Source organism: Orcinus orca, chromosome 15 (genome assembly GCF_937001465.1).
Source record: "Orcinus orca chromosome 15, mOrcOrc1.1, whole genome shotgun sequence".
In the NCBI taxonomy this organism is placed as follows: Eukaryota; Metazoa; Chordata; class Mammalia; order Artiodactyla; family Delphinidae; genus Orcinus; species Orcinus orca.
The window spans coordinates 7,570,648-7,589,852 of NC_064573.1; the positions used below are offsets into that span (position 1 = coordinate 7,570,648).

Here is a 19,205-nt window from a genome sequence, read left to right on the forward strand (position 1 = left end):
AGAGAACACCTACAAAACAAAAATAAGACCTAAAACCCAGTTTTGAAAAGAGCAAAAGCCTTGAACAGACACTTTAGAAAATTAGATAGACAGTGGCCAATGGGCACATGGAAAGATGTTCAACTTTATTACTCATGTCAATGCAAATAAAAAAACGAGAGAGAACAACACACCTGCTAGTATCACTAAAGTTAAAATCTTGAAATACCAAATACTGACTAGGATGGGAAACAACTGGAACTACACTCCCATCTGAATGGCTGAAATAGAAGAGACTGACAACATCAAATGTTGAAGAAGCAACTGGAACTCTCACAAGTGGTTGGTGGGAATGTAAAATAACAACGTTTGGGAGTTTCCTACAAAGTTAAACACACATCCAACTTATTACCTAGTGATTCCCCCCCAATAATTTAACCAAGAGAAATGAAAACATGTGTCCAAAAAAGACTTGTATGAGATTGTTTTTCACAGTCTTGCTCATGATAATGAAAACTGGGAACAATCCACAAGATGGTCAGTAAAAGAGAGGATTAACAAATTGTGGTATATTCATACAATGGAATAATAGTCAATGTTACTGGACAATAATGGGACAGTACTCAGTAAAAAGAAACAAAGCGCTAAACCACACAACAATACAAATAAATGTCAAAAGTTTGTTGAGAGAAGGAAGCCAGACACGAAATAATATACAATGTCTGATTGCATTTTTAGAAGTCTAAGAACAAGTTAAATAGATTCGATGGTGATCGAGTTCAGGAAGGAGTTGTTTGGTGGTGGAGAATTTGACTGGAAAGAGTCACAAGCGAACTTTATGAGGTGATAGAAATGTTCTATATCTTGTTTAGGTGGTGGTTACATGCGTAATTTCAAACCTCAAAGACGTGAAATTAATGATCTATAAATATTTATCTTATTGTAGGTAAATTATAACTCGATAACAAGTTAATATGGGAAAACAAAAATAAGTCAATCAAGTTGGCTTATTATATGAGTCTGTATAAAACTCCAGGGTATAAGCTGTGATGAAAATCTGAGTCAAGAATCATATTTAAAGAGGAAAATTGCATGGAGGCAGCAACCTTATTTTTCTGGTTTACTAATGCCTGCTTTAATAAACATTTGATGAAAGAATGAAAAGAAGAAATGAATATAAGACAGTGATAGTCACTGTGAGGAAGTAAAAAGATACTGCCCCTAACTACTAGAGAACACACCATTTGTAATACAAACTATGAAACAGTGTCATAAGAAAGAAATGTGACGGCAGTTCAAAAAAGGAAGAAATTATACCCAGTTGGGGGAACCAGTGGTACAGAAGGCCTTAGTAGAAGATAACTTATTTATGGAAATATTTATTAACAATTACTTGTATCATTTATGTTTTATATTCTTTTAAAAATTAGTATATTAAAAAATTTGAGCTATTTTTCCCCTAGCACTAACAAAATAGAAGATTCTTGCCCTTGTTTTGGTTTACATTCTTTTTTGGGTTTACATTCTTCCTTAATATATACAGGTATTTTTTAAAGGTTAATGTCATTTGAAGATGTTAGGATCCCAAGGTGACATTCTGACATTTTTATAGTTTTCCTAAATGAAAATAAAAAAGTTACTTTAAAGAGGCAACTTAGTAAATGACACATGGCTTATATAGCATGTGGTAAATAGTTTTCAGGTAAGTGGAACAAAAATGTGAAAAAAAATGAACGTAAAGCAAGCAATGATACATATTTTCCTAATTGTTTTATTTTTTCACATTTACTATGCGGCTGGTGGGTGACATTATCTGACTACAGTGATGGTGGCATTTTATTCCTATAAAAAGGATACAACTCTTTTTTTAGAGAATCTTAGAAGCATTATACCACAGCAATGCCACAAAGAATTTTAAAATCATGTCTTCTTCCTTTCAATTGGTGAGAAGACCTGTCCCTTGGGGTAGGTTTTGTGCAGGTGTAAAGCATTGGTTTCTAATTCATTTCTGGTAAATATAGGCAAGTCTATCAGGAGGTAACATAAAAATTGAAAATAAATCTCTATAAAATTACTGAATCAACAGGTGCAATTTCCAGAAAGAGTAATCACCATAGCCCAGCTGAGTTGTCATGAGACAAGAGCTGTTTTCAAGAATCTTACTAAAAAATATTCACACGACCCAGGATGCTTTTAATCTGAACGGTACCTTCTGCTCAAGACACCACCCTCAGGAGGAGTCATGCAACATCGAATAGCTTCAGTAGTCTAGGCTGCCCCAAACTAGGCTCTGGGGATGACAAGCCATTGCTACCCGGAGCCTTGTAGCTGGCTTGACAGTCTGGGGTTCTGACTAGGACCTCCTGCTCTGGAATAGTGCTGAGGCCCTATTTTGACATGTACATTTCCTAAGCGCATTCATGATAGGGAATTTCAACAAGTTGTCAGTGACTTTAATTTTTCTATAAACTTTATTTTGGGAGCAAGACTGGTCTGTTTTGAAATTGATTTGTGCCATGTACTGTGCTTAGCAAATTCTACTTTTAAGGCTATGTGCGTTCATATTTCAGACCCTCCCAGGCTGAGAAAGTTCCCTCAGAGATGGTGGTCTTACGTTCTAAGAAGGCTGGTGTACAGGTGAAAGCTGACAGAAAAGGCTGTCATTTCTGCCAGATCCACGTGTTAGACTTACATAGAGTAAAATAAATTAATTAGAAGTGAGGGGAAGGGTGCGTATCATCAGAGACAAATTCACAGTGACAAGTTTTTCATTATGTGGCTTGGTAGAGTTTGGATTAGAGAAACTGGGAATGTGGGTCCCAAACATTCCTGAAAAGCAAGCCATGCTCATTTGTGTGTTTCTAGGACCCTTCTCTGGATTTCTTCTCCTGCTTCCAATTATCCTGTTATGAGGGTCACCTTGAAGTGACAGGGATTCATCTGTCTAATCCACTAGTTGGGACTCTGGCCACAGCCAGCTTTCCCTACACTGCCCACCGCCCAGACGACTGCTGTGACATTTCCTTTCTCTTCTCTCTCAAAGAAATACTCAGGCAGAAAGTTCATTCTTCTAGAAAGTGCCCCAGGCCCTCAGTTCCAGGATGACTGCAGTTCACAGTTCGGTGACTAGCTCTTTCCCTACGTGGTCCAGGATGGCCTTCCACAGTCTGATTACTCAGAGGAAAAATAAGCCTGGGCAGATACATGGAGCTGTTTCTCTCTTCCTTCCCACTTGTTAGGAGGTAGTTAAAAGCAGATGAAACTTCTCATTAAAGACCTTTACTTTGAGTGCAGCAAGACTTTGTATTTACCCTGCCTGCCAAATGGGTAAAATTCCCAAACCGTGGTGTCATTAAGTGAATCAGTTTGTATAATAAGGAACTTTGTTATACAGAAGACCTGGCACTCTGCCTAGTGCACAGTCAGTGCTCAGTAAACATTTGTTAAACGAATATAAGCATTAGAGTATTGGACCCCTGTTCTCCCGTTGCTCAAGCGCAATGTTGTTCCGAGCTAGTTTATCTTTATTTCTGCTTTCTCTGGTGATCAGGTCGTGCTGTTTTTCGGTGGATTGCTATTAAATTTTGCAAATGTTTGTACCCGCTGTTTCATAGTTAAGAATAACTTCTTAGCTCCAGGGAACTATCCCCATATCCTTCATCACACGTTTAAAGAGACTGAAGGATTTCTACAGCCGTTGTTAAGCATATTCTGAGTGAGGCAGATTGGAGGGCTGAGCACGCTAAGCTTAAATGACCTTGGCTACATCTGGTCCGTATTTCACAAGAGAACTCTACAGTTCAGAGAGGGTGATCAACTTGTCCAAGGTTGTACGAGAAGCTATGACAGAACTGGGATGAAAACCCAGGTGTGTCGACCTCAATAGGATCTGATGACAGTAGGGTCAGAGGGTATTACGTTACTCAAGTTATTTCACATACCTGTTCTGAAATCCTAGAGCTTACATCTCAGTCTGTAAAATATGACGTGTTGTCACTACTTCTACTGCCAGTAATCTTAAGCCATGGTAGTACTTCATTTGAAGAAATGGTATCACTGGTTTTTAAAGCTGAAAAACCAAAGTGATGGGGAAAAAAGCATATTTTGGTGGATCTGAAAATAGACATTCACTTTCCAGAGAATAACTTTCTCCTTTGCCTAACAACGCGTACCTCTGCTAGGGAGATAATGCTTACTCCAGAACACCACAGAAAATAGATACTTTTGCAGAAGCCAAGCGAAAACGTATTGGCTATTTGATAAAGCTATATGCTATTGAATAGTACTGGCCACGTTTGGGGAGCTAGAAACGAAGATGGAACCAAACTGATATGAAAAGTGGGCAGGAGCCCAGTAACCACAAGACAACCATCTCACTTCTTTAAACAGAACATACTAATTTTCAATGGAGACCATTCTAGTTTTTCTATAATTTGCATCATTTTGAAATTATTTCCCAGAAGGACTATTTACCAGATGATCAAGGACAACAAAACCTAAATGAGCAGTAATGTGTTGTAATTACAGAGCTCAAAGAATTGAGTGCTTTTATTCTTGACGGGTCAGATTCCCTCGCATACCAGGATCTGGTTCACAAAGGCGATGCAGCACACTGCACGACTGCACATATGCTAAATATAGACAACCAAGATCTAGATATCTTCCACATATTTTTAAAGGAATTTAAGACATTCTTACATAGAATGTGCTTCAGCTAGATAGCACAATCAATTATAAACATGTTCTAGATTTTATAATGTAATTCTCAAAAACAACTTTTTAAATAAATACACTTATTTTTAAAAAAGATTTGCATGCATGTCAACTCCTCTACCACTGTGCCCCCACCCCCAGGGCAGGAGGCTTCTCTATATCCACTGTGCCTGGCCCAGGTGGAAAGTAGGATGTCAGTAAATGTTTTTTAAATGAACAAATCCAGATAGGGCATCCACCAGCGTTGGAAATACCAAAATACAAAATTAAAGGCACCACAGTCAAACGGACAGATGTGAACAATGTGAACACCTTATGTCTACCATTGGCTCCCCGGTCCTCTGCTCCAGACACTTCGTTGTCTAAAGGCTAGATGTTCAATGATCTAGGCCATGGCTGTCAGCTTGGTTCTGCGTGTGGAATGAAATAGGAGGGGAGAGAGAATATGGAGGCCCAGATAGGAGGGCCGTGGAAGGTTTGGGGACTGAAATGGAAGTCCCAGCCATCCAGGGTACAGGTTTACACAAGAGAGAGCCTGGCTGCCTAGACACCTGAGGAACAGCAACTATTTAAATGGCAGAGGTGCTCAGTGCTTCTTCAGCCGCATTAGGAGACATCCTCTTCTTTGAGAGCATCCCTGATCATGGGTAACAGAGGGCTTGGGGTGTAACCTGTGCTCTGCTCAACTCTGAGGACATGTGACTTGTCATTCCGCTGCAGCAGCAAAGGGAAATTAGTGGTGCATTTCAGTAATAGGCAGATTATTATGTCACAGGGGATGTGCAGTGTCTTTGCGTCTTAGAAACCGTATCTTCAGACTCACATTGCAGCCTCTGCTGATGTGCTCACAGCTGTGTAGGGACCTCAGTGGCAGAATACCTGCTGGATATTCAAATTAAGAAGAAGTGTTTAAAAATTTATTTTGAACTTGAGATTCAGGTAGTGCCAGCTGAAATCTTAGTGGTTAGCCATAGTAGCTACATTTGGAAAACACTAGGTTTAATATATTTAACCTGGTTGGATATTACTAGTAAATTGATACATATTTCAGCAAAAGAAATATTGCAAAGTACATTTGTATAAATGTTTCTAAAAATGCTTTTTGCAACTCTGACAATCCGTGTGTATTCAGTTGCACACCCCACCTCTATCACAGTGCAAAACAGGCACAGTTACACTTTCAGTTATAAAAGAATAAGTTTTGGGGATCTGATGTACAGCACGGTGATTATAGCTAACAATACTGTATTATGTACTTGAAAGTTGCTAAGAGAGTAGATCTTAAATGTTCTTACCGCAAAAAAGAAAGCGTATTTCCATACGAATTGTAAAATTTTTTGTTCTAATTCTGTGAAGAATGCCATTGGTAGTTTGATGGGGAATGCACTGAATCTGTAGATTGCTTTGGGTAGTATAGTCATTTTCACAATACTGATTCTTCCAATCCAAGAACATGGTATATCTCTCCATCTGTTTATGTCATCTTTGATATCTTTCATCAGTGTTTTATAGTTTTCTGCATACAGATCTTTTGTCTCCTTAAATAAAAGGTATGTTTATTCCTAGGTATTTTATTCTTTCTGTTGCAATGGTAAATGGAACTGTTTCCTTAATTTCTCTTTATGATTTTTCATTGTTAGTGTATAGGAATGCCAGACATTTCTGTGCATTAATTTTGTATCCTGCAACCTTAACAAATTTATTGATTAGTTCTACTAGTTTTCTGGTGGCATCTTTAGGATTCTCTATGTATAGTAAGTATCATGTCATCTGCAAAGAGTGACAGTTTTAATTCTTCTTTTCCAATTTGTATTCCTTTTATTTCTTTTTCTTCTGATTCCCATGGTTAGGACTTCTAAAACTATGTTGAATAAGAGTGGCGAGGGTGGACATCCTTGTCTTGTTCCTGATGTTAGTGGAAATGCTTTCAGTTTTTCACCATTGAGTATGATTGCTGTGGCTTTGTCATATATGGCCTTTATTATGTTGAGGTAGGTTCCCTCTACGCCCACTTTCTGGGGAGTTTTTACCGTAAATAGGTGTTGAATTTTTTCAAAAGCTTTTTCTGCATCTATTGAGATGATTGTATGGTTTTTCTTCTTCAATTTATTAATATGGTATAGCACATTGATTGATTTGTGTATGGAAACACAAAAGACCCCAAATAGCCAAAGCAATCTTGAGAAAGAAAAATGGAGCTGGAGGAATCAGGCTCCCTGATTTCAGACTATACTACAAAGCTACAGTAATCAAGACAGTATGGTACTGGCACAAAAACAGAAATATAGATCAGTGGAACAGGATAGAAAGCCCAGAGATAAACCCACGCACGTATGGTCACCTATTTTACGACAAAGGAGTCAAGAACATACAATGGAGAAGAGACAGCCTCTTCAATAAGTAGTGCTGGGAAAACTGGACAGCTACATGTAAAAGAATGAAATTAGAACACACCCTAACACCATACACAAAAATAAACTCCAAATGGATTAAAGACCTAAATGTAAGACCATACACTATAAAACTCTTAGAGGAAAACATAGGCAGAACACTCTATGACATAAATCACAGCAAGATCCTTTTTGACCCCCTCCTAGAGAAATGGAAATAAAAACAAAAATAAACAAATGGGACCTAATGAAACTTAAAAGTTTTTGTACAGCAAACTATAAACAAGATGGAAAAGACAACCCTCAGAATGGGAGAAAATATTTTCAAATGAAACAGTGGACAAAGGATTAATCTCCAAAATATACAAACAGCTCATAGAGCTCAATATCAAAAAAACAGTTCAATTAAAAAATGGGCAGAAGTCTTAAATAGACATTTCACTAAAGAAGAAGACATACAGATGGCCAAGAAGCACATGAAAAGCTGCTCAATGTCACTAATTATTAGAGAAATGCAAATCAAAACTACAATGAGGTTTCACCTCACACTGGTCAGAATGGCCAGGGTGTGGTGAAAAAGGAACCCTCCTGCACTGTTGGTGGGAATGTAAATTGGTACAACCACCATAGAGAACAGTACGGAGATTCCTTAAAAAATTAAAAATAGAACTGCCATATGACCCAGCAATCCCACTACTGGGCATATACCCTGAGAAAACCATAAATCAACAAGAGACATGTGCCACAATGTTCACTGCAGCACTATTTACCATAGCCAGGACGTGGAAGCAACCTATATGTCTATTGACAGATGAATGGATAAAGAAGATGTGGCACGTATATACAATGGAATATTACTCAGCCATAAAAAGAAACGAAATTGAGTTATTTGTAGTCTATGGACCTAGAGTCTGTCATACTGAGTGAAGTCAGAGAGAGAAAAACAAACACCGTATGCTAACACATATATATGGAATCTAAAAGGAAAAAAAATGATACTGATGAACCTAGTGACAGGGCAGGAATAAAGACGTAGATATAGAGAATGGACTTGAGGACACGGGATGGGGGAGGGGGAAGCTGGGGCGAAGTGAGAGTAGCATTGACATATATACACTACTGAATGTAAAATAGTTAGCTAGTGGGAAGCAGCAGCATAGCACAGGGAGATCAGCTCAGTGCTCTGTGATGAGCTGGAGACGTGGGATAGGGAGGGTGGGATAGGGAGGGTGAGAGGGGAGGCTCAAGAGGGAGGGGATATGGGGACATACGTATGCCTATGGCTGATTCACTTTGTTGTACAACAGAAACTAACACAGTATTGTGAAGCAAGTATATTCCAATAAAGATCTTTTTTTTAAAAAAAGGGTAATTATGTAAGGAGATGAGGGTGTTAGCCAATGCTATGGTGATAATCATTTCTCAATATAATGTGTATCAAATCAATACGCACACCTTAAACTTTTACATGTTATATCTTCATTATGTATCTCATATAAAAAAATTTAAAAACTAAACTAAATAAAATGAAAACAGGTGTACAGTTAAAAGTGATGGTTTCCTATCTTCAGTCATTACAAGATAATAGATAATAATTTAGTTTCTTAAAACTTTTAGTTACATCACACACATATACACACATGCACACACGTACACACCTGACCAAATATAATGGTCACACATCCACTGTTTAGAGTGTGTTTTGTGAAAACTTAGGGAGCTATACCAATGTAATGTAAGCATTTTTAGAATGGAAAAATTAAAATGGAACAAAAGAAAACTAAAAGATAGGTCCTATAAGATTACATGGTTTACTTATAAAACCAGATTATATATATATATATAAGTATAAATATATTATAATGTATTATTTGACAAACATTTAATAATTTACATAAATCCTATTGATAAATACTATACAATTACTTGAGTGAATGAAGGGATTCAGAATCAGGAGGGTGAACGCTGTACTGCCTTAATTTTTCACAACTGTCACATTCACTTGGACTTTTATGATCGTGTTTGTAAACAAAATATATGGGCTTGGGTTTTATTTGGCAGATTTTTTTAAAATAGCGAAACATTATTTACCTTTAAGAACGACATCAAATGTTGCTACTTCCTGTTTTAAGGAGATGTTTAGCAGGCATGCCAACCTGGTTAAAGTGAGGGACTCTAGTGTATTATAATGAGTCACATTATTTCTAGACTTCAGTTATCCGTAGGAAAACATTTCCATTATTTCATGAGAGAGCCTTGCCAGAAGTGAAAACACAGGGAAGCAGAAGCAGTTTTTTCACGCCTAATTTACAAATCGGGACATACTACCGAAGTAAATGAGATTGCGATTTCCGATCAAGCAGTCCACCTTCATCACCTGGCAGCGACTCCGTTACTGACATGGGTACACTGAGGAGGCATTATGATCACAATTTATACATTCTGACTGCACATGGCGTGGAATTTTATGCCAACCCCTTTTGCCAGTGTTCCAAATGATCAGTTAGGACCCCTTGGACAGCTTTATTCACTGTTTCAGTGCCAAGTTTAAATGGATCATATGCTCAACATTACTTTAATGTTGGCATTTCTACCTGCTCCTTAATTTGCTATTTGCAGAACATTGGAAATTTCCATTCTACTCCTCTGTTCCTCTACACTATGTAAATGGAACTGAGGCCTCTAATTTCTCATTACAAGGAGCCCATTTACGCTTGTAAGTTGTGTCCACCCTCCACAGGAAATCAGTCATCACTCTGTGTTTCTGAACTATGCGGTTGTTTGGGTGAGTGAGAGAAGGGCCTGGGAGATGTCTAGATTCCTGCTGATACTGGCACATACACTGGTCGTGCGTGGGTCTGCTCCCTTGGTGGTGGTTTGTTTAAATTGCTTTGGGAAGAGAATTCCACGGCACTCGTTTCAATTCAGGAGAGACCCAGATTACCTTCAGTTACTCCAAAACTCGTTAGCACTTTGGAGTGGAGAAAATAGAAGTACAAGGCAAAGTACTGATGTTTTGAGATTTGAGGGGTCCAGACAAGGGTCCTCTCCCATTTAACCCATGTCCCTTTAGTGGGTCCAGGAGGGCTGTGCCACGGGAGGATTTCAAGATATCCTAGAGGTGCCTGGTGACGCGGCAGCTTCTTCAGAAACACTCCTTTGGATGCTAAGCATCTGTTAATGCAATAAGTAAACGAGAACCAGGGTATGGATACCCTCAGAAGCAAGTTTAGCTCTGAGGCTGAACGTATTTAAGCTAAAATGCACATGGATTGAAAAGGGAGGAGAGTAGAGATTATAATGTTTAAAGGTAAGACTTTAGAGATATTTTGCTCTTTTACTGGGCTGATTTGGGTTTTTCCCCAGAGCCTGTAGGCACCCAGATTCCCTCACCTCTGCTCATGTGGCCGCCTTCTGCAGAAGAGTTTGAGAACAGGTCCTGAATGATACTGGAACCACTTTTCAGCTGGAGGTCAGTGAGTAGCATAGCCCAGGTTCCCACTACCGGCAATGATGGAGGAATGGGCGAAATTTACTTCTTGATTATAAACAACTATAAAAAGTAGACACACTATATAAAACAATTGATTTCGGACAACAGGCAGCACAAGGCTGTGACCCCAGGCAGAAGTAAAACCTGCGAGGCCCCCTGTGCATCTTCGTCTCTGCACATCGATTCCACTGTCTCTCTCACCTCCAGAGGTGGACCAGGGCAAGAACATGAATGGAGGCCCACAGCCCACCTCTCTAAATATTTAAAGGTTATGAATAAAGCTAATACGTTGTCAAAGGAAAGATGCTGTACCCCCCCTATTTTAATATACATCATTACGACAAAAGAAAAGTATATTGATCTTGCTGCTGGTTACAAAGGTATTTTCAGTTTGAGAAAATCAACAAGTCATACATTAGGATCTATGTAGTTTTCTAATTAGGTTGATTCATATGAAATTGCTTTTGGGCTACAAAAATGGTGATCACGCAAATAAAAGTTTAAAGTATTTAAAAAATGGTGATCACATGGTTCAACTTTGTATATATATGGTTTTTATATGAATAAATGTCTGCAAAGTATCAAAGTTTACTGATTTTAATGATTGAAATCATCCCAAGTATCTTTTAACACAATGTAATGAAATTAGGTATCAATAAGGTAATGAAAATGGGAAAATTTACAAACATGAAGACGCTAATGTACTCTTAAGGAGAGTGGGAATGAATAACAAGCTTGTTTTTTAAAATTGTTTATGACCTATTGTGATGTGTTTTTTAAAACAGAAATGGTTAAATGAAACACAACTTGATCTTTCATCCTGGTACAGCTAGCTTCTAAGATACTTTCTTCAGGGAGATGGATGAAGCTTTAGAAAATCTTAGAACACATGAAATTTCCAGATAGCTCTAGATTTAAAAAAATTCTCTAGCCATTGACAGGAACAGAGGAGCTCACTTGTTCAAAATGTCTATTCTTTCTGTACTCTCTATGTGCATTTATTCTCTCTGTAATACCTCCTTTTTTCCCATAGTAATTAAGATGCTTTATTAATTCTGGACCATAATAAAACTGCTATATTATTCTTTCTGATCTCTTATTCATCCTAAGCGACTTCCATATCACAAATGTGAATAACAGACTGCCCAATTCTGGAAAGAACTCTTTTTCTCTAATGAAACCTCTCTCTCCGGTTAGAAAATACGTAATTTTAATTATTTATAACAAAGTTTTCTTTCAAAGGTAAATACCACGTCAAGGCAGTCATTTAGATGAAAAAAGGTCATTTTTACTTTGATAAGTTTGCTTTTGACAGAGGCAATGTCACCATTCTAGAAATTTATGTTCCAAAATATTTTATTTGTATAAATTGACAGGATGATTTCAATCACATTTATCTGTAACATTCAATTGAAGTGACCATTATTATTAATATATAATCCCATGTATTACCACGTTAAGTGCACTTTTTTCTTTTTTTTGTTTTGAATGTTTTAATCAAACAAGGACCATTATTACAATAGTAAATTTAAGAACTATATAGGAAACTATCCTAGTGCACTTTTTAGCCTAGCTTCGCCATCTGTAATGGAGTCATTTATTTGTAGAATACAAAAATATCTATTCAGTTACAGTGGTAATGGAGTATTTTTCATAAATTTTACCTATATTGTAGTTTTACTTTCTCTGAACAATCATATGTTTAGGTGATAAGTAAATAATAACATCAGTAACATTTATTTCTTATCACACAAAACATATCTCTGATTAACAGTGATGATAACACGAGCTAGTTTATTTCAAGCCAGGGATAATTTTCCCAGTAAAAGTATGACCTGTGAACAGAGGGTGAGTGATGGCTTACATAACCAGGGGTATATTTTCTTCAAGAAATCTAGGCAATGTCACAGGAGAAAATGTCAACAGTCAAGCTTACGCACTAAGACCATACTCCTCCTTTGGAAAACACATCTTATTTTCATAGCACTAAAGAAAACATTCTCCCATTTAATAGCGCACATTATTTAAGTTAAGGAAAATCTTCTGACATCCTGCTCTGAACATTCTGAAGAGGACAAGCAAATGATCAGTTGGAATTCGGAAACTATTCTCAAAGTATTTTCTCCTGTTAGCTGAAAGTGTTTGCAGGTACAGCAAAGACACAGTGCACACCATAATATTTCCAACAGACGGCCATCTGTCACATGAACAGAGAAATCCATGGAAACCTCACTTGGCTAAATTAATTCAAAAAGAGTCATGTACCACAATGTTCACTGCAGCACTATTTACAATAGCCAGGACATGGAAGCCACCTAAGTGTCCATCGACAGATGAATGGATAAAGAAGATGTGGCACATACATACAATGGAATATTACTCAGCCATTAAAAGAAACAAAATTGAGTTATTTGTAGTGAGGTGGATGGACCTAGAGTCTGTCAGACAGAGTGAAGTAAGTCAGAAAGAGAAAACGGGGAGGGGGAAGGGGAAACTGGGATGAAGTGAGAGTGACATGGACATACATACACTACCAAACGTAAGGTAGATAGCTAGTGGGAAGCAGCCACATAGCACAGGGAGATCAGGTTGGTGCTTTGTGACCACCTAGAGGGGTGGGGTAGGGAGGGTGGGAGGGAGACACAATAGGTAGGGAGTATGGGGATACATATATACGTATAGCTGATTGACTGTGTTATACAGCAGAAACTAACACAACAATGTAAAGCAATTATACTCCAATAAAAATGTTAAAAAAAAATCCCATCGTTACCACATGTGGCTCTACAGTAGACAGACCGATAAACAGCCCCATCTTTGTGGCGCCTGAAAAACAAACTGACCCAAAACACAGATCTTTTCTCATCCTTTTATGCTTTCAGAAACACAAAACACGATTGCTTGGTTTTCAGTGGAAATCTTGGCTCTATTTTATAATTTTCCCTGACCATGGATTCAGTCTTATAATAAACTCTGATACATAACAGGAGATATGGTTTAATGTTCTGTGCTGTATGTAAACAGATTGTGTCTGCCAAAATTTTTTATTCTATATTACTGACGCATAACCTTCATTCCTAATTATAATTTTAGAAGTATGTTATATGTTTAAATACAATTATAATACATATCAATATTAATAAAATATATATATTTCAGAAATTATGTTATATGTATTTTTTATTTTAAATGTAAAGGTGGGTCCACATTTTCATGTCCTATTATTTATACAATTATAAATCATTTGTACAATTCAGATTAAAATAAGCTATTTTTTTCCCCAGTAAACAGGATGCTGCCACCGAATTCAGATTATTTTTTACAAAAATGTGAAAATATGAAAAATATGTCAAATGTAGATTCCCAAGACAGAAAAGGTGAAGTTCAGGTTTAAAGGACACTGCAGGAGTTACCAGCCCACTAGCATCATTTACTGAGAAGAAAACCAAGGAAGAGCCGCCTAAACATGAAGTCAGGTGAATCGTGGTAGGCAGGTAAAACACACACACACACACACACACACACACACACACACACACACACACACACACACACACACACACACACACACACACACACACACACACACACACACACACACACACACACACACACACCCACACACACAGGGAGCGATGGGGAGAGGGAAAGAGTAGGACAGTGAGGGGGGAGAGGGAGGGAGAGACAGAGAGGGGGGAGTGAAACCGAGCAGGGCTCTGTGGGGCTCCTGGGCACAGAAGCCTTTCTGTGTCCCCCATTTCTTGTTTGTAGGGAACAGCCTCCAGCCTCTATGACCTTCCCTGAGTTCCAAAGGGCATATGTGAACAGTTGCTAATCAGGGAAGGGAGGGGATGCAGGGACAAGGGAGGAACAGTCAAGAAACAATAGTTGAGCCCTGGGGCAGGTCCTGGTTCCCCCTCAAGGATACACAGAACAATATCTTCAAGCCCTGTATGGACCTAAAACCCCCAACAGATGGATGATGTCAGCATTCTCCATTCCAGATTAAAGGAACCAGAGAAGCCCTTCGATACCACCACCTGAGGCCAGATTAAAGGAACCACAGAAACTCATCAGATTACCTGAGACCAGATTAAAGGACTGCAGGCCCTGCACACACCCTAATCTAATCAGCAACCCCACCCTTGAAGGGATTGCTGTCAAACTCCTCACCAAATCCCCCTGGTTGGGACACACAGATTTTTAGGGGCACAAGCCCGCTGTGTCCCCCTTTGCCTGGCAAAGCAATAAAACTATTCTTTTCCACTTCACCCAAAACTCTGTCTCTGAGATTCGATTCGGCATCTGTGCACAGAGGCTGAGTTTTTAGCATCAAGAGGGAGGGAGAGGGATGGGGGGCAGGGATAGAGGGAGGAGGAGAGGGCAAGGGGGGAAACAGGGAAAGGGATGGGGAGGGAGAAGTTGGGGAAGAGGGGGGAGGGGGACAGGAGAGGGAGAGGGGGCCACTGCCAAATCACCTTTCACTTCTAAGAGCTGAGAATACAGCTGACCCTTGAACTACACAATGTTGAGCAAGTGTGTGTGTCCACTTAGGAGTTTTCAATAGAAGTACCAGGGTTAGTTGAATCCTTGGGTGCAGAACCGCGGATACAGAAGACTGACTATAAGTTATACGTGGATTTTCAACTGCGTAGAGGGGTGGTGCCCCAACCCCTGTGTTGTTCAAGGGTCAACTGTATTTTTAATTTTTATCTTACAAATTAGAGCCAAAATAACTTGGGCTGCATCTTCTCTCCATGGCAAAACTTCTGTCATCATAAGGCAACACAATTACAAGAATTTAATGAATAGCAGCACGACAACATGGGAATTTCTTGCCAGAAACATACTGCTTTTTGTATAGATAAGATCAGCCCGAAAGCCCTTTGTAAGGCACTCTGCTGGGTAGGTACCAGGGAAAGCGAAGGTATTTTCTACTTTGACAACCTAGTGAGCAGGTAGGGGTCTATTTGGAGAAAGATACGATTACTTCACTTTTATCTGGACCTCAAAGTACACATAATAAAGTCACTAGTACAGACAGATGTGGAAAGGACGCTGGATGGAAGTGACAGTACTGGGTTGGCCACAGCGTTTGCTCAGGTTTCTCCATAGGATATGGCCAAACCCGAATGAACTTTTTGGCCAACCCAATATTAAAAAAGAGAGTAAAAATGGGAAAGTGCATTCCCACTTGGGACAGTTACATCCCTGGCATGAGATTTACGGAGGGAGAAAATGCTGTAAGGATAGGAAAGGGCAGAATATGAAACACCATTACTATTGTTAAAGGAAAGTCTAAGATTACAGTGCCGCACAGGTGGGGTGCCACTCCAGGACCCTTTGTGTGAGGCCTCCTGTCCAGCAAACAACTGATGTCTCTGTCACTGTCTCCAGGCTCTGTCTTTGGTCTCAAGTCTGGGCAACTATAAGGCTTTGCAGATCTTCAGCCCCACACAAGCACGAGGTATTTCTAAGTCAACCTCTTTTTTGAGCACATACAGAATTCTAAAATAAATACTCCAGGGCCATAGACAATGACTACTCCTCAAATATACAACAGAGAGGCAACTTCCCAAATTCATTTGGAAGAATGGGATTTTCTGACGGATGGAAGGATAAGAAGTATAATTTCTCTCACAGAGTTGTGATGTCAGTGAGAACATTCTGTTCTAAAGTCACATACCTTTTATCTTTGAATATATACGTAAAAGACATATTATGTCATTTAAAGTTTGGCATTGAATTTCTTTTTTGCATTATGAATATTTAGACATATTAATAAAATGGAGGTTCTCAATTCCCTACCAAACCAATGCAACATAGCAATGCCAATCAAAAATTTCTAGGAACATGCCCAAACTATACTATTCTTCCTGTGTTAAAATACAGACGTTAAAACATAAGTACATGTTTTAAATTCTTAACATAAATTTCTCTCATGTAACCATGCTCCTAAGTTTTAAAATACTGGCTGTTTGAAGTCTGAAGTAGCAAACGTTGAGTTAGCATCTGTTATTCACAGGGCGGGGGGTAAGTGCCAGAACTTCCCTGAAGGCCACATCTGGCTTAAATCTACATGAACTCTGCAGTATAATTTTAATGATGCTAATTTCTGATGTTTCTCATCTTTTCTTATTCTCCAATCATTATCAAGTCTCCAGATGTGATGCTGTCTGGCAGACAAAAAAAAATAAAGGGGAAGATGTATGAAATACAATTTTTTAAACCTAGAACTAGGGATTGGGTACATTTAGTTGAAGAGCCAGAGGTAGAGATGAGGTTAAAAAAACAGAAGTCAGGAAGAAAAATGTAAGTGAATTTTCTCCTCTCAACGTTCTTCTATGTAGTTTATCGTTTGTGAAGTGTAGCTTAATAGGCACATTTCAAGGGAAGTGATATACGGTGAGACAAATGGTCCTGTGTGTGTGTGCACGTGTGTACGTATGTTATGTGTGTGTACATATGTGTGTGTACGTGTGTGTGCACATGCACATAAATACATGATGACAGCTGACCTTCTGTCATGGTTGTATTAACCTTCCCCTGAGCTGATGTTATGTACCATATTTTTCCCTACTGAATCAAAAGGAATATATTTTTTCCGTAAAAGTTTGATCCATATAGAACTACATGTTACCTATTATATTTAGAAAATTGCATGGGGAAGCTTGATGGAGAAAAATCAAGTATAGAGACCAAGTTTCAGGTTTAATTAATTGTGTTAAGCTACACTTCACAAACTATAAACTACATAGAAGAACCTTGAGAGGGAAAAAAGTTCACTTATATTAATATTTTTCTTCCTGGCTTCAGTTTTCTGAAATTGAAATTTCAATTTCAGGTTTGAATTAAAGAGAGTGAAGCGATTTGTTTGAATAAGGTCACTGTTAGATTATACTAATCCAATATAATATATGGAAACTCTGGGCCTTTTAGTAACTACTTTTATGCGTCTAATAGACAATGATTAAATGGCTGACTGTTGACATTTCACACTGAGTTACCTTCAGAGTTTTCATTGTGCTATGTCAGGAGAACTTAATTAACAGTCTGCATCTTGGCTTTCATCTCTGGTCCAGCCATGATAAAATCAGCTTAGTAGTAATGGGCTCAAGCAAACCTGGTCTACCTGAGGAGAGAGGTTGGGGCCTGGTAGAGGAAGTTCTCAGGTTACTCAGGAGTCAGGGTGATGAATCAGCAAGAATTGACCTTGGGTGGGAGGGTGGGCTGTGGACACCTCTTCTACACTGAGCTGAATAAAGTCATTCAGGAATTTTGCAACTCCACGGACTGAAAAACAGTGTCCCGTTTCCCTTGGGCTACATGGACTGAGTGATGTAAGGCTTGGGAGAAGGGGTTCATCTCTTTAGGGGGCAATGTCTTGTTTATACTCACAGATGGAAAGAAAAAAACAACTGAAGACTTAACCCTGACATTTTGCCTGACATTTTTTTTTCTTGCATTAAAAACGTAGGGTTTGGGGCTCCCTGGTGGTATGGCGGGGTTAAGAATCCACCTGCCAATGAAGGGGACACGGGTTCGAGCCCTGGTCCGGGAGGACCCCACATGCTGCGGAGCAACTAAGCCCATGAGCCACAACTACTGAGCCCTCGCGCCACAACTACCAAGGCCCGTGCTCCGCCACAAGAGAAGCCACCGCAATAAGTCCGCACACAGCAACAAAGAGTAGCCCCCACTTGCTGCAAATAGAGAAAGCCCCAAGGGCAGCAACAAGGATCCACTGCAGCCAAAAATACAATACAATAAATAAATTAAAAAAAAATTCTAAAAAGAATGAAACAATAGTATGACTCAATTAAAAAAAAAAACCAACTTAGGGTTAGGTTTAGAGTTAGATTTAGTTTTTCTCGAACTTTAGAAGCTAGAAAACCATTTCTATATATATATTTTTTAACATCTTTATTGGAGTATAATTGATTTACAATGGAGTGTTAGTTTCTGCTTTATAACAAAGTGAATCAGCTATATGTATACATATATCCCCATATTTCCTCCCTTTTGTGTCTTCCTCCCACCCTCCCTATCCAACCCCTCTAGGTGGTCACAAACTTCCGAGCTGATCTCCCTGTGCTGTGAGGTTGCTTCCCACTAGCTATCTATTTTACATTTGGTAGTATATATATGTCCAAGCCACTCTCTCACTTTGTCCCAGCTTCCCCTTCCCCCTCCCTGTGTCCTCAAGTCTATTCTCTAAGTCTGCGTCTTTACCACTGTCCTGCTCTTAGGTTCTTCATATCCTTTTTTTTTTTTTTTTTTTTAGATTCCATATATGTGTTAGCATACGGTATATATTTTTCTCTTACTGACTTACTTTACTCTGTATGACAGATTCTAGGTCCATCCACCTCACTACAGATAACTCAACTTCATTTCTTTTTATGGCTGAGTAATATTCCATTGTATATATGTGCCACATCTTCTTTATCCATTCATCTGTCAATGGACAATTGGGTTGCTTCCATGTCCTGGCTGTTGTAAATAGAGCTGCAATGAACACTGTGGTACATGACTCTTTATGAATTGTGGTTTTCTCAGGGTATATGCCCAGTAGTGGGATTGCTGGGTCATATGGTAGTTCTATTTTTAGTTTTTTAAGGAACCTCCAT

The 19,205-nt window shown here is 38.7% G+C and overlaps 1 protein-coding gene and 1 long non-coding RNA gene across 2 annotated transcripts in view; one reads left to right on the forward strand and one right to left on the reverse strand.

Moving 5' to 3' along the window:
* Positions 1–19,205, reverse strand: part of DOK6 (docking protein 6) — a 419,479-nt gene that overhangs the window by 39,656 nt on the left and 360,618 nt on the right. The gene's annotated exons all lie outside the window — the stretch shown is intronic.
* Positions 9,652–14,033, forward strand: LOC125961257 (uncharacterized). Its single transcript, XR_007471707.1, has 3 exons — positions 9,652–9,745; positions 10,449–10,554; positions 13,860–14,033. It is a non-coding gene; the product is annotated as an uncharacterized LOC125961257 (long non-coding RNA).